Genomic DNA, 15,000 nt, shown 5'->3' with positions numbered 1-15,000 from the left:
TAGAGAGAGAAAGAGAAAATATTGATAAATGGTGACAAAGAGAAGGTTAGGTAGCACAGGTGTAACAACCACCACGAAGGAGGGAAATAGAAAAATATCGGAAAAACATTAGGAAAAGGAATAAATTCGGAAGGAATATTGGAAACATGAGAAAAAGATAATGGAAAATGACAGTGAGGGAAATAAATGGCTGAGAGCTGTTAAAACGAGAGAGGTGTTAGGATGATGGCAACACTGAGGAAGATAATGGGATAATAATGTCAAAAATGTAATGTGTGTGTGTGTGTGTGTGAAGGATTTTGATATTATACACATACGAGAGACAAACTTAAACGAACACACACACACAACACACACACATACTGTACACACACACGCACACACACATACACACACACACACACACACACACACACACACACACACACACACACACACACATACACACAGTACTGGAACACTAAAAAGCCTTTCGCCAGTGTGAGCAATCAGTCACACCTGGCGTACCCATCCACCCTTCACAATAACAAGCTTGTAGATGTTAAAATGAGGCAGTCAGAGGGTGGCCACCTGTTTGCCTGTAATGAGGCTCTTCAGTGGCACCAACCGTAGACTAAATTGACCTTCGAATTACCAGGAGGTCAAAGGGGGAGAAATAAGGTCACAAAGGGAGAAATAAGGTCACAAAGGGAGAAATAAGGTCACAAGGGGAGACATAAGATCACAGGAGAGGAAGAATAAGGTTACAAGAGAAGGAGAACAAAGGAGATAGGAAAAAAAGAACGAAAGATGAAGAAGAGGAAAAACTACGGTAACAGGAGAAGAAATGGGGCCACAAGAGAAGAAGACTGAGGTCATAGGAGAAGGAAGAGAGAACTTGGGTCACCAGCTCGATAGTCAGACCTAGCCTAAGTTGACCCTGGAAGAGCTGCCTCAAGCACGAATAATTGGCCTCAAGTTATGTACCTCAGCAAATGCCAATTACCAACTCGGGCCAAGACTTAAATTAAAGTTGATGTGACAGGACAAAGACAATGAATAACAAACTTGCACCGTCTCCTCCCTTCAACGATCTCACCAACCCATGCACACACAGTAAAATATTAAGGCTTATGGTCTGCCGCCACCCCGATTCCCAAAAGACCCCGAGATTATTATGTTTTTTTTTGTATTTATGTTTATTTGGATAAGAGGAAGCATCTGTTTTGTTAATTATACTTTTATTTATCGTAAGTTAAGGGAATCGGTTATATACGTTTTCATTTTTTATCTTAAGGTAGATTTTTAACATAAGGTTCTTTGATCATCTACATTTTAATAAAGACAAATCGTAGAGTTTCTTTTACGACTTCTCCTTATTCCATTGTTGTTATGTCAAGTCTTAAAACATTTCTAATAAAACCAGTAATATTTCCTCTTACTTTAAAACTCGAATAAGACTTCAAGATATTACTCAAACACGGAAGAAATAGTTTATGAAGTGCACACTAACGCTCTCTGAAGTTTTGCCAGCTTAATACACTGGTGTGATTTCGCTGCTAAAAACACTAAACAGCGCCAACAAACTCTCTTGAGGTTTTACGGTATGGCGTGTACTTGGGAACATATTTGTCTGTGTAATTAATGCCTTGTGTATCTTACCTTACACTTGGAAAAAGGAAGTTTGAGATAACACAGTGCATGAACTAAAAAAAAAAAAGAAGTAAACAGTTTGCTGAGTGTAAGAGTGAAAATTCTGGTCACTGGATAAACTGACATGTTAGCAACCTCTGTGTTATAGGAATGTAAGTTAACAAATACTACTCCTTTTCTGAATGTTGTTTTGTCATTACGTTTTAAATTAAACTACAAACTATAAAGAAGAGCATTTTTCCGGTATAAGAAGTGGAGGTAATTTATGATTTAATTGTTCCTGGAGCTGAGAGGAATCATATGTACATTACTAGTTCGTAGAAACACGAGTCTGAGTGTCTGGTCTTTACTTTTTGTCTTTATTAAGTTAAGTGCGGATTATTTAATGGTTTTCCGGCGTGAGTTTTTGAAGGACTTGAATTTGTTTTATGAGTTTGGTTATAGTAATTAACTCACAGGTGACCTACAGTAAATAATAACAAATAATGATAAATGAATAATAATAATAATAATAATAATAATAATAATAATAATAATAATAAGAAGGACAAGAACAAGAACAAGAACAAGAAGAGCAAGAACAACAACAACAGCAGCAACGACAAGAAACACAGAACCTACAACACCATCAATCAATCAATCAATCACTTCACCTATTCCTTCAGTCACTCCTTCTGGCAAAACTCTACCATATGACCCTCGAGTGTGATTCATCTTTGCCCCAGTTACACACACAACACCAGGTAAAAGAAGGTCTGTCAATAGCTGAATCCTGGCAGTTACCGACCATTGTGTAGAAAGGGGACACGTGGATAAAATGTAACCCACCTCTGTATGTATGTATGTATGTATGTATGTATGTATGTATGTATGTATGTATGTATGTATGTATGTATCCTAAAACACACACACACACAAACACACATTATATGAAAGATTACAGAAGAAAATTTAATAAAAATAAACCTTTCTTTACAAAAACATAAAACACACACAAAAAAAATCAACAACCAAAACATGGAATACATATTATTTATTTTTTCGGTCACAATGAACCAAAAAACGTGGAAAATCTTTTTGGTAAAATTAAAAGAATAAACTGGGAAAAAAATGCACATTCAATAACTTTTTCAAGATTTTTTTTTCCCCGCAGAATTCGGTTTTACAATTTAGGGAGAAAACAAATATATATAATAATAAAATAGCATTGTTGTGTGTGTGTGGTGGGGGTGGGGGGTGGAGAGGGCTATTTTTGTTGTCCTGTATGTACGAGTATGTGAGTACAGTATATTCGCAAGCATTTATACTCTTCCTGTGTATGTATGTATGTATGTATGTATGTATGTATGTATGTATGTATGTATGTATGTATATATGTATGTATGTATGGAGTCACCCCCCAAAAAATCTGGTAACCTGCTTTATTATTCTGAATCCCAAAATGAGTCTTGATATTGTCTAAGGTGTCTAAGGTAAGCGCCATGGGTCTGTAAACACCCCCAAATATTATGCGGGTCTGATGATGTCTCCCCTAACCCTCCTCTACAGCTTATTTCAACTGATGATTAACCAGCTATCTAAGGGGGGGGAGGAGGGATTAAGTAAGGTTAGGTTAGATTAAGCTAGAGAAGATTAGCTCTCGGATGGTTAATATCATGATGAAATAAGCTTAGGAGGGGGAAGGGGGGGGGGCGCTAATCTTCACGTGATCCAATTATGTAAATGCGATAGTGTTTAAATGAAGATAAAAGACAAAAGGATAAAACAGGGGTTTTTTTTTCTCTCTCTCTTTACCAAACAAAAGAGATTAATCTTCGTCACTTTGTTTCACAGGACAGACAAGTGTACCTGGAAACACACACCCGTTCCAGGAAGTTCTACGTTGACGCTCCACAATACCTTCGTTATTTTTTTTTATCTAAAGTTCCTGTGAATGCGAGAACAAAGGGGTAGTTTTTTTCTGGTAACACTTCATCCTCCAATGTAAAATTAGGCAACAAATAATGGAAATAGTTTCATAGATTTAACATAATACCAATAATTAAATATACGAAGAAACATTGAAAATAATTACTTGATATGAAAAAAATAATAATAAATGAATGAAAAAAAAAATGGATTATAATGAGAAAAGATATAAAGTTCTTCAAATGGACACAAGTATCTCTCTCGTATTGCTTGTCAACTTTCAACAAATTTCGTGTCTCCTGACTGCTGCAATAACGTGGTTTATTACCCCTGCTCCGATGGCAAAAGAGGATATTGCAATCGCTTCTTTCCGTGGAGTCGACCGTGTACGATTAGCTTTGGGATGTATAAACAAACCCTGTATCCTTTCGACTGGTTGAGAACTACGCCAAGAAATTTTCCCTCCCGTGATAGCTTGGAAGTTACAGAAGAGAAGAATCCACAGGTTCTGAGTGGCTGAAAGTTACATAAAAGAAGAATTTACTTGTTCTGATTAGTTGTGAGATATATGAACATTCACTCACGATCAAAGATTGACTGTGAGCTATATAAGCATACTCCTCTTCCTGGGATTGGCGAGGTCCTATGGTAAACACTGTGATTGTTATTTGGCTGTGATTTACCGTGATAAAACAATAACAATAATATCCAAGTCATGTTATTGCCTACAATCTTCTACAAACAATCTTCGCGTCGTCTGATTGGCTATAAACTCATGCAAACAATCTCCTTGTCGTCTGATTGGCTGCAAGCTCATTCAAACAATCTCCATGTCATCTGATTGGATACGAGCTACGTCCAAAAACTCCTCGTCTTGCAATTGGCTGCGAGCTGTATAAACAAACTCCTCGTGTTGCAATTGGTTCACGAGCTATATAAACAAACTCCACATTCTGTGATTGGCTTCGAGCTATCTCAGGGCAAAGGGTATAGGACCAATCCGACTCCTCCTCAACCTTCTTTGTGAGGCAGAGGCTTCCCCGAGGGTGAATCTTCAACAACGGGATAAGTATTGCCGCAATATTTTCCTCTCTCGTGATCTGCTCTGAAATAGGAATGCTCTTTATGCTTTGTTCTTTATTCATATCTTGTTCTCTGTTCTTTTGTACCTTGTTCTCCAGCCTTTATTACGTTATCTATCCCCTCTCTTTCATACCTTATTCTTTATTATGCCTTGTTCTCTAGCCTTCCATATCTTGTTCTTTTGTTTGGGGGAGTGGGGTGATGTCTCTTTATTTTGAAGCTATGAGGTTCAAACAGTATGCTTTTGTGTGTGTGTGTGTGTGTGTGTGTGTGTGTGTGTGTGTGTGTGTGTGTGTGTGTGTGTGTGTGCACCTTCCTATGTATCTTCCAGTATACCTATGGTCACACTTATCTACCAATATATCTACCGTAGTCTCAATACCAAGCATTACTTCAACAGTCGAGCTCCGGAAGAGTTGATTTTGTTAACAGGGAACATGCGTTTGTTTACGTTCATAAAGTTGAGTTTGTATGTTCATAGAGTTTGGCGTAACTTTCTCCTGGTGTTCACATTTACTCCGTGAGGCAGAAACTACAGAAACTACAGTAGAGTAGAACTTCAGCTACCTCATGCTTACACTTGTTGGTTATTCTCGTTAATCTTTGTTTTGTTTATCTACAAGATCGTCTGTGGCTAAGCAGAAGTTTCTAAAAAAATGATACCTGGAAGTTATCGCTATTTTGCAATCATCCTTATTTAGCGTTACACACACACACACACACACACACACACACACACACACTGTCAAAATTTAAACCATATGAAACTCATTATCCATTAACACAGTACCGATAACAAGTGGATTATAAAGAAACACAAAAACACACAAAGGAAAGTTCATGATTAAATACACGACAGTAATATTAGTTCTCCGGCCGGGGAGGATTTTATTCTCGTTGTAGAGTTTGCTTTTCGGAAATCAAAGGTTAAACATTTTATCATGAAAGCTTCCACTGAAACTGCATTCAGAATTATTTGGCTTCGCTCTATTCAGGAATCCACTTCAGGTTACAGAAATACGTTTTGCATGATGGTGTTGAATTTGTTCGTCTGTAAACGCTGGATGCAGTTTACATGATTTTTGTGTGTATATATAAATGTGAGTGTGGGGGGGAGGGGGGTAGGGGGGAAGGTGGGCAGCGTGTAGGTGGGGGAATGGGGTGGGGATGTAGAGTGTCTGTGATGGGGTGGGAGAGGGGTTGTGTGAGTGTGTTAGGTGTGTGAGGATGAAAGATAATAACGTCTGTTTAATTGTAAGTGCGTTGGGGGGTGGAAGAGGATTTTATGAGATGTGTGTGTATGTGTGTGTGTGATGTGTGGTGTGTATGTGGGAGAGGAAGATGTATGTGTGTGTGTGTGTGTGTGTGTGTGTGTGTGTGTGTGTGTGTGTAGGTGGCAATTCTATGTGTTCGTAGGGATGCTGAAAATTGGATGAGATTGTATTGTTAACACCCAAAAAATAATAATTTTATATATCCCAGTTTTACTTTTTACTGTCTGTAATAAAAAAAATTAAATCTAGTGTTACGACGTGTTGGCACTTTTATCACTTTCTCTTTGTTTCCCTCTTTCTTCTCTTTTTTCTGTCTTTATCTATCTATCTATCTATCTATCTATCTATCTATCTATCTATTTATCTATCTATCTATCTATCTATCTATCTATTTATCTATCTATCTATCTATCTATCTATCTATTTATCTATCTATCTATTTATCTATCTATCTATCTTTCTATCTACCCATCTATCTATCTATCTATCCATCTAACTTATCATTAAACATTTCTAAACTTTTTTCATTTTTTTCCATTTACGACAAATAAATCGAAATTCTTTTGGATTTTTCACATTACCCTAATTTATCCTCATAATACGTCAGGGTCTGGTGAAACATTTTACAAGATGACATTACGCTGATGTCACCGAGGCATTGTGGGTGCGAGCGCGGGAAAATGAGCCGAGCGTGGGAAAAATGAGCCGAGCGTGGGAAAAATGAGCCGAGCGTGGGAAAAAAGAATCGAGGGTGGGAAAAATGAGCCAAGCGTGGGAAAAATTGGACCACCATGGAAACAAGGCAGCTGAATCATGGGACAAGATTGTAGGAATTACCCGCATCTGTCGCCTCTTGCAAAGTTAATTGGTGATACAGCTTTAAACATGGGAATTTCTGTCTTGTGTGCACGAGTTTTAGGTATAATATAAAGCACAGGTATAAGACACATGTTGTATATGAGAAATGTGGAAAGTTATGTGTGTGTGAGTGTGTGTGTGTGTGTGTGTGTGTGTGTGTGTGTGTGTGTGTGTGTGTGTGTGTAGGTTAACGTTCGCGCTGACTTTATTGTTTTTTTCTCGAGGTAAAATTTAACTTTGAAAAATATTTAGGTTAGGTTAGGTTAGGTTAGGTTAAGTTAGGTTTGGTTAGGTTTGGTTAGGTTAGGTTAGGTTAGGTTAGGTTTGGTTTGGTTAGGTTAGGTTTGGTTAGGTTTGGTTAGGTTAGGTTAGGTTAGGTTAGGTTATGTTATGTTAGGTTAGGTTAGGTGAACGACTGAATAAACTGTTGGTGGTGGGCGGAGGAGCAGCAGCAGTCGTTAACAGTGAGAGACCTTCAAGTGTGCTCCAGGTATTGACTCTCCACAACCCCCGATACCTGGAGGAGGTTTCTGAGAATTTAACAACACTCAGACAGACACGTCAAGATTCACAATAACCTTATTTTTTATTCCTAGTGTGTTGTAAACCTCTGTCTGTCTGTCTGTCTAGTTCTATCAAAGGTCACAAATCAAGATCATAGGTCAGGTCATAGGTCAAAGTCGCAGGTCAAGGTCACAGGTCACGTGTCAACATCACAGGTCAAAGTCATAGGTCAAAGTCACAGGTCAAGGTCGCAGCTCTAGGTCACAGGTTAATGTCACACATCAAGGTCAAAGCTCAAAGTCACGAGTAAAGGTCACAGTTCAAGGTTCCTTCTGCCAGATATTCGAGTAAATAAAAGATATCTGTATATGGACACACACATACACAAAATAAAACAAACAAACATACACACACCCCCAATAAAAACACACACAAACAACCCCTCTCCCACCACACACACATGCAAACAACCACACACAAACACACACATCCGTACTCACTAATAGAGTATAATCAACAACAGCAAAATACACCCCAGTGCAACTACCCTAATGTATCGTCTATGATCGAATCTCCATAAAGATATATCAGCCGTCACCGTATGCTGGATTCAGGGCGTTCTTCCGGTAGTGAGGTTCTTGTTGGCAGCAATGTCGAAGATCCCATTCCCAGAGAGGAGGGAATAGGGTTCTTTATTGCTGCCATAAATCACTCTCATTGCACGAATCCTTTATTGAACCTAATCAGGAGGCGGAAGTCAATAGCAGCAGGGTGGGGGAGGGGGGAGAGGGAAGGGTGAGGAGGGAGGAGAAGGTGAGGGAGGAGGAAGGGGTGAGGAGGGGGAGGAGAGGGAAGGGTGAGGGTGAGGGAGGAGGAGAGGGAAGGGTGAGGGAGGGAGGAGAGGAAGGGTGAGGGGGATGGTAAAGGGTGGATGTGTGTGTGTATGTGTGTCTATGTGTGTGTGTGTGTGTGTGTGGGAGGGGAGGGTGGTGGATGTAGTATATGTGTGTTTCGGGAGACTATGTATGTGTGGGGGGAGGTTTCTGTGTGTGTGTGTGTGTGTGTGTGTGTGTGTGTGTGTGTGTGTGTGTCCATGTGTGTAAACCAATAAACATAAGAATAAGCAATAAATTCTCCCTCGCAATTTGTTAATCAATAAAAAAAATTCTCATCATCGTCTAATTTACGTATTTTATTATTATATTTACTATAAAGCAAAATATCCCGTTGTTCTCTAACCTAACCTAAAGAGACTTCCATTTTCTATACTCCAGAGGTCCCTAAAGTATATTATTTTCCAGAAACAAACACAAAAATTAATACTGAGATTTTATTATTTACAATCCGAATAAGTTTTAAGTTAATCCGATTTTTCATCTTTTTAATTCGTTTATCTCTTAACTTTTTGTGTCTATTATTAATATTTTGAGTTGATATTTTATTTCAGTAGCTTCATCTTGTTTACTATTTACCAAAGATATAAACAAATTATTTTCACTACAAAGGTCAGAATATAAGCGAAAGATTTGGGCTTTGTTTTTGTTGGTATAAAATCCGCCTTTTCTGCCTTAACTGATGGATGTTTTCTTTCACACTTGAGGGACGTGTGTTTAAGTGCAGTGTAACATAGTCAATGCCTTACACTTCAGTTTTAATTAATCATAAGTTTCATTCAGTAATTTTGTCATTTTTAACCTTATTGATTAACCTACAATTTTTAAAACACGTTATTACATCTCTCATCTAAGAAGCTTTTATCAAGATTCCAAAACATTACATTTACGTTTCGTCTTAATATCCAACATTTCCATCAAGAATATATATATGATTATTAAGAATTGTCTTATAGGTCAATTAAACTTGATATTTTATTTACTATGACTTGATAAACTACAGTAAGATTAAAAAAAAAACGACAGACAGTTTAATCATTCAACCTTATCAAATCCTACATTTTAACACCTGGGAACGATGGATTAACATTTTGTTTATTAACACCACCGAAATGAAATAAAAATAAACCAACTTTTTTCCCAGTAAGTTCCAGGTTTTTAGATCATTTCGTAAAGTTTATAATATTTACTTTGTTAACACATCATAGATCTCCAAAGGTTATGAAAGCTTTCCTTCTGTTTTTTTCCTTCTGTATTTTCCTTCTGTTTTTACCTTCTGTTTTTCCTTCTGTTTTAGTGTATTTTTTCCAAGGTTTAGATAACAGTTTGTGTTATTTGTAGTTCCTTAGCAGTTTATGGGGGCAATTTAGACTAACTGGTTAACATAAATTATTCTTTTCTTCCCAGTGTGTGTGTGTGTGTGTGTGTGTGTGTGTGTGTGTGCGTGTGTGTGTGTGTTCCCCTTTATATCTGAGTGTCACTTGACTACTTGTACAAGACACGTGGGATCTCGTTCATGACAGTGGGTGTGTACAAGGCTGGCGCGGGGGCTGATACAGGACAGTGGGTGTGGACAAGGGTTGGGGTGGCAGCTGGTACATAAGAATAGGCGTGGGCTACGGAGGCGTGGGGACTGGTGAGTGAGCGTGGGCAAGGAAAGCGTGGGTCCTGCTTCATTGATCTACACTGTCTTCGTCTCCTACATTTTCAACACCTGATCCTAGTGGGATTTTGTCCATGTGGTGAGATTTTGTCCACTTAACTCATGTGGTGGGATTTTGTCCATGTGGTGAGATTTGTCCACTTAACTCATGTGGTGGGATTTTGTCCATGTGGTGAGATTTTGTCCACTTAACTCATGTGGTGGGATTTTGTCCATGTGGTGAGATTTTGTCCACTTAACTCATTTGGTGGGATTTTATCCATGTTAGTGTTTTTTGAAGGGATTTTGTCCAGTGGAAAATAATGCAGAGAGATATCACACGATCTTATCAATAGGTGGTCTTGTTCCGTGGATTACGAGGAAGCATTGCCTGTTCTTCCCTGCTGTTCCCCGCTGTTCCACGTTGCTCCCTGTTGCTCCCTTGTATCTCCCTTCTCTCCGTTACCTTTCCCTGTAGATCCCTGCTGGAACACTCATGCTACCTGTTATTACCTGAGGCTAGAGAGAACGCGAACCTACTCCACTCCTGAGTACAAAGATGACCTCCCTAGGATATTGTGTTTCCCGTGTTGAAGAGAAATAAGAGCAGCTCAGGAGAGAGGGGGCAGAGTGTATATACCATGATGACTGAGGCAGAGAGAGAGAGAGAGCGCAGTGTATAACAACCCTAGCTGATTGGTGGATTATGCGAGACTTATTAACTGATTGGTTGGATGATTGGTTAATTGATTTTCTCATTACCTGATTGGTTAACTGATTGATTGACTGATTGATTGGTTGACTGATATTATGGACGCTCTTTATAAATTATAGGATGGAATAGGACTTTGTGAATACCCTGTGTATCATTAGACATCACTAGATTCAGATAAGGGAATCACTCGCTCCCATTCCTGAAGGTTTGAGTTGAGTAATTTGTCCTTCTAAGAATCTAAGATCATGGAACCATCAAGGAGGAATGGATGGATGGCTACTGAAGTTCCAGCTGAATATTTTAAAGGTAGATCATAATTATGTGGTATTGTTTGTGTTGTACTGAAGTCTAGTTGATACCATACGTAGAAAGATTTGATCTGACTAAATGATACTTTCATTGTGATCTTTTGAGTTTTGATAGTTATCTGTAGTTATCGTCTATATAGAGAAACTGGATTTGAGCAATATTTACTTAGAACATCACATATACTGACACAAGAGAAGCATTAGGAGACAGATAGACTCGTATTTGACAACAATGGTAGAGGAAAAGTTAAAGATTATATTGACAACAAACTCTGAGTCCACAGCGACAGAAACCACCACCACCACCACTACCACCACCACCACCACCACCACCACCACCACCACCACCACCACCACCACCACCACCACCACCACCACCACTTCTTAAATGTGAAAATAGATTGTAACCAAGAAAGTTTACAACGAGACGACAGGAAGTAAAAAAGAAAATCTGAAATCTGAGTTTATGTATTAAAAGAAATAAATCAAGTTCAAGTGATGGTTAGTGGGTGTGAACTAGGACAAGTGTTAACGTTCTATACACGAATATTACACGTTAAATAATCCCTCGCAGTCAGGAGAGGTGGCTGTCTAATTGAGGTATTGAGATACACCAAAGGTTATAAGTGGCATTTGGAGTTACCATGGTTAAGAGTTTGTTAATAAAGGAAACAGATGATTGGAAAAAGAAGGAGGAATAACCAGATGATTTAATGTGAAAAGGTTGAAAGTAACAGCCAGTGTGTGTGTGTGAGAGAGAGAAGGAGAGAGAGAGTCAGATTTCCACCTCCTACCTATCACACAAGAAGAACATGAGCAAGAAAAATACTTGTGAACCAAACTGATAAGCAGCCTTCAGGAAATAGATGACGAGAGTGAAGAGATACAGACGTTAATCCCACTAGCACAAGGCATCTCTCTCTCTCTCTCTCTCTCTCTCTCTCTCTCTCTCTCTCTCTCTCTCTCTCTCTCTCTTAATGCACCTCAAGACAAGCAGCGTACACTCTTTCGTTATCTTGAGTTTGATACAAAGTTTATTTATCGTGAACGAGAGAGTTGTTGGCGTACTGGAAGATAATGAATCTAGATCCAATTAATGTCAGATAAAAAGAGGGAAATGTAGGAGGAAGTAATCCACCTCTTCTGTCTAGTTCTCGATCGTCTCATAACATGTAGACTAAATCCCTATAGCCGGGACGGAACGGGACGGTTTAACACGGTTATTAAGACGGTTATTACAACTCTAAGCCTTTCATGACGGTGGCCACGTTCATCAGGCAACACGGTGAAAAAAAAAATATTCACTTTTACGCTTATGAAACGGCACGAGCTACTGGCAGCAGTGAACCTGAAAGGATAAACTAACGAAAAAAATTTAAAAATGGTAGACGGTAAATGAAAAGAAATATTAGGAATCAAAATCAGTCGAGCTCTTTTGGAAATTGTGCTCTACATCAGAGACTTTGGGAGCACAGCTGAAACGTACCCAGAATGTCAAAAAACCAGGAAATATTGAGGTGTTGCTCACTCGTGACCTGATGAACAAGACCAAGGCAGAGTTATATGAGCCTGGTCTTTGGAGCTTGACATTAAAGTATTTCTAATGTAAACAACTGGAGCCCCTGGCGTTCAATACCCACAACGACGGGGTGAAGAAACGACTCCAACACGAAGGTTATACAGTGGTGCTGGTGCCTGGAGGGATGACGTGTTATGGTGTGAGACGCCGGTTGTGTAAACATCGTTGTCTGAATAACTTATAAGGAGACACCACCTCTAATGGACCTCGATATAGCGAATTATACTCTCCCATATAGTCCTTTAAATAGAGTCCTCACTATACTCAATCGTTGTTTATCTCGTGTTTCTCATTTCTACCTTCCTTATTTCGTGTTCTTTCCTGTCTTTTCCTCTCCTTTGCCCCCTTCTCTCCGTCTCCATAATCCCCGTCCCTTCCCCTCCTGTCTCCTAACTCCCCAGCGCCTAAAAAAGAATAATGATATGCGGTGACATAATTATATACGTCCAATTTATTCTCAGGTTTAAAGGGACAATGTCTGTTTTGTGTGTGTGTGTGTGTGTGTGTGTGTGTGTGTGTGTGTGTGTGTGTGTGTGTGTGTGTGTGTGTTTACCATTGACTTAACCTAACTTTACCTAAACTTAACCTAACTTAGACCCCACACTGCCTCTCTCTTTCTACAATTAGCACACACTCACACACACACACACACACACACACACACACACACACACACAGAGTCAACTAATCCAAACCAGGTAAACTCACTTTGCAAAATTAATCACCCATAGAAAATTCATGTAGACAATTTAGCGAAAGCGTTGATTCCCCAAACAGAAAACCAAGATTACTGCTACACTGCAAATATAAGTACGACATATTAAAACAAACACACGATTTTTATGCTTTACCTTGAGAATTACCTACCTAGTTGATTTGCATTTCATTAACGAGCGTTCTTCAAGCATTATTTATTTATTTTTTGCTTCTCTCTCCTACGTAGTTATAACGCATGTAAAGTCAAAATTGGCTTCGGTAGAGAGAGAATTCAAATGGTGTATAAAATCTGTAGGAAAGATGTGTAAATATGTGTAATTAGTACACTGGGATAATGGCATAGCAAGGTTGTCTTACCAAAGTTTCAAAAGAATGAAAAATTGGCACACACTAAAAAAAAAAGTTAAAACAAATATTCTTGCTCAAAAGACTCCATGATCAATATAGCTCTCTCTTTTTTTTCTTTGTTTGGAGAGGGAGAGAGGGGGAGGTGGAGGGAGGGGGAGGTGGAGGGAGGGTGGGAGGTAGGAGGAAGGTGAGGTGGAGGTGGAAGTAGAGAGGGGGACGGTAGGCGATGGAGGGAAGGAGGAAGAGTGGGAGATGGAGGGAAGGATAGAGGATGGGAGATGAAGGGAGGGTAGAAGGTGGAGGGAAGGTGAGAGGGATGATGAGAAATGGAGTAAGGATGGGAAGTTAGGGGTGGGTGGGAAGGATGAGAGATATGTGGGAGAGGGAGAGTGAGAGGGATGGGAGGGATGTGGGTGTGTGGGTGTAGGGAGGACAGATTAATGGGAGTCTTTACATATATTTGGAGGATGTGTGGGGGGGGGGTGAGTGAGGAAGATTAATTACCAGGAATATTAGATTATTTTTGGAAGGTATGTGTGTGTGTGTGTGTGTATGTGTGTGTGTGTGTGTGTGTGTGTGTGTGTGTGTGTGTGTGTGAGTGCGTGTGTGGGTGAAGGAAAGAGAAAATAAAGATGAATTATAGTGATTCTTTGAGTTTCATATTCTTCAAAAGGTCTTTCTCTATTTCGTAACGTTTTAAACACTCTCTGACCCTGATCGCTGCCTCGTTTTCTACCCTGGAACATGAAAGAAAGTTTTTACCCAAAGTTATAATTTTATCGTAAAACCTTAACCTGCTTGACTAATTTTCTTTAAGATTTTTTTTTATATACTTTCTTACCACCCAAACTTTTTTTTAAGCCTTGTGTATTTTTTTTTTAGGTTTTTTTTAATTATTCTCCATTAATTTTAGTTTGTTAATATTTTCCTTCTGTTTTCTCATCTCTCAATTCTTGTTGTTTATCGTTTTGTGATTTTTGTTTTAATTATTTCTCTCTCTCTCTTACTCTTCCCGTGAATCAAGTGTACTAAAATCTATCACGAATGTTACCTTTTGTATGTACGTAAAACTGAATGTATTTTCACACAAGCAACATGCAATATGGCGATGCAATTTCATTTTGTTTAGTATATGACAAATTGGACAGGTGTTTTTTTGGGGGACTAAGGTGTCTCTCTCTCTCTCTCTCTCTCTCTCTCTCTCTCTCTCTCTCTGTCTCTCTCTCTCTCTCTCTCTCTCACTGTCTGTCTGTCTGTCTGGTTATGTTTTTTCACCGTCTGGATTTATGATGTTTTCTGTATGCGTCTCAATATATACGCCGCTTGACGCACTAACGCATCTACAACTGTTTATACTCTGCCTGACGCACTAACGCAGCTACAAGTCTTTATACAATTCTCTCCGTTCTTTTATTTACATCTTGTTTATCCAGTTTCCTTTGTTTCGTCTTTTGTTGTATGTTAATGTTGTTATAATTTCTTAAGTCAACTCTAAACCAAAAGAACATTCATCAGATTTCGCGAACAAGACGCCTTCGG

This window comes from Homarus americanus, unplaced genomic scaffold (assembly GCF_018991925.1).
Source record: "Homarus americanus isolate GMGI-L3 unplaced genomic scaffold, GMGI_Hamer_2.0 scaffold367, whole genome shotgun sequence".
In the NCBI taxonomy this organism is placed as follows: Eukaryota; Metazoa; Arthropoda; class Malacostraca; order Decapoda; family Nephropidae; genus Homarus; species Homarus americanus.
This window is presented reverse-complemented; position numbering follows the sequence as displayed.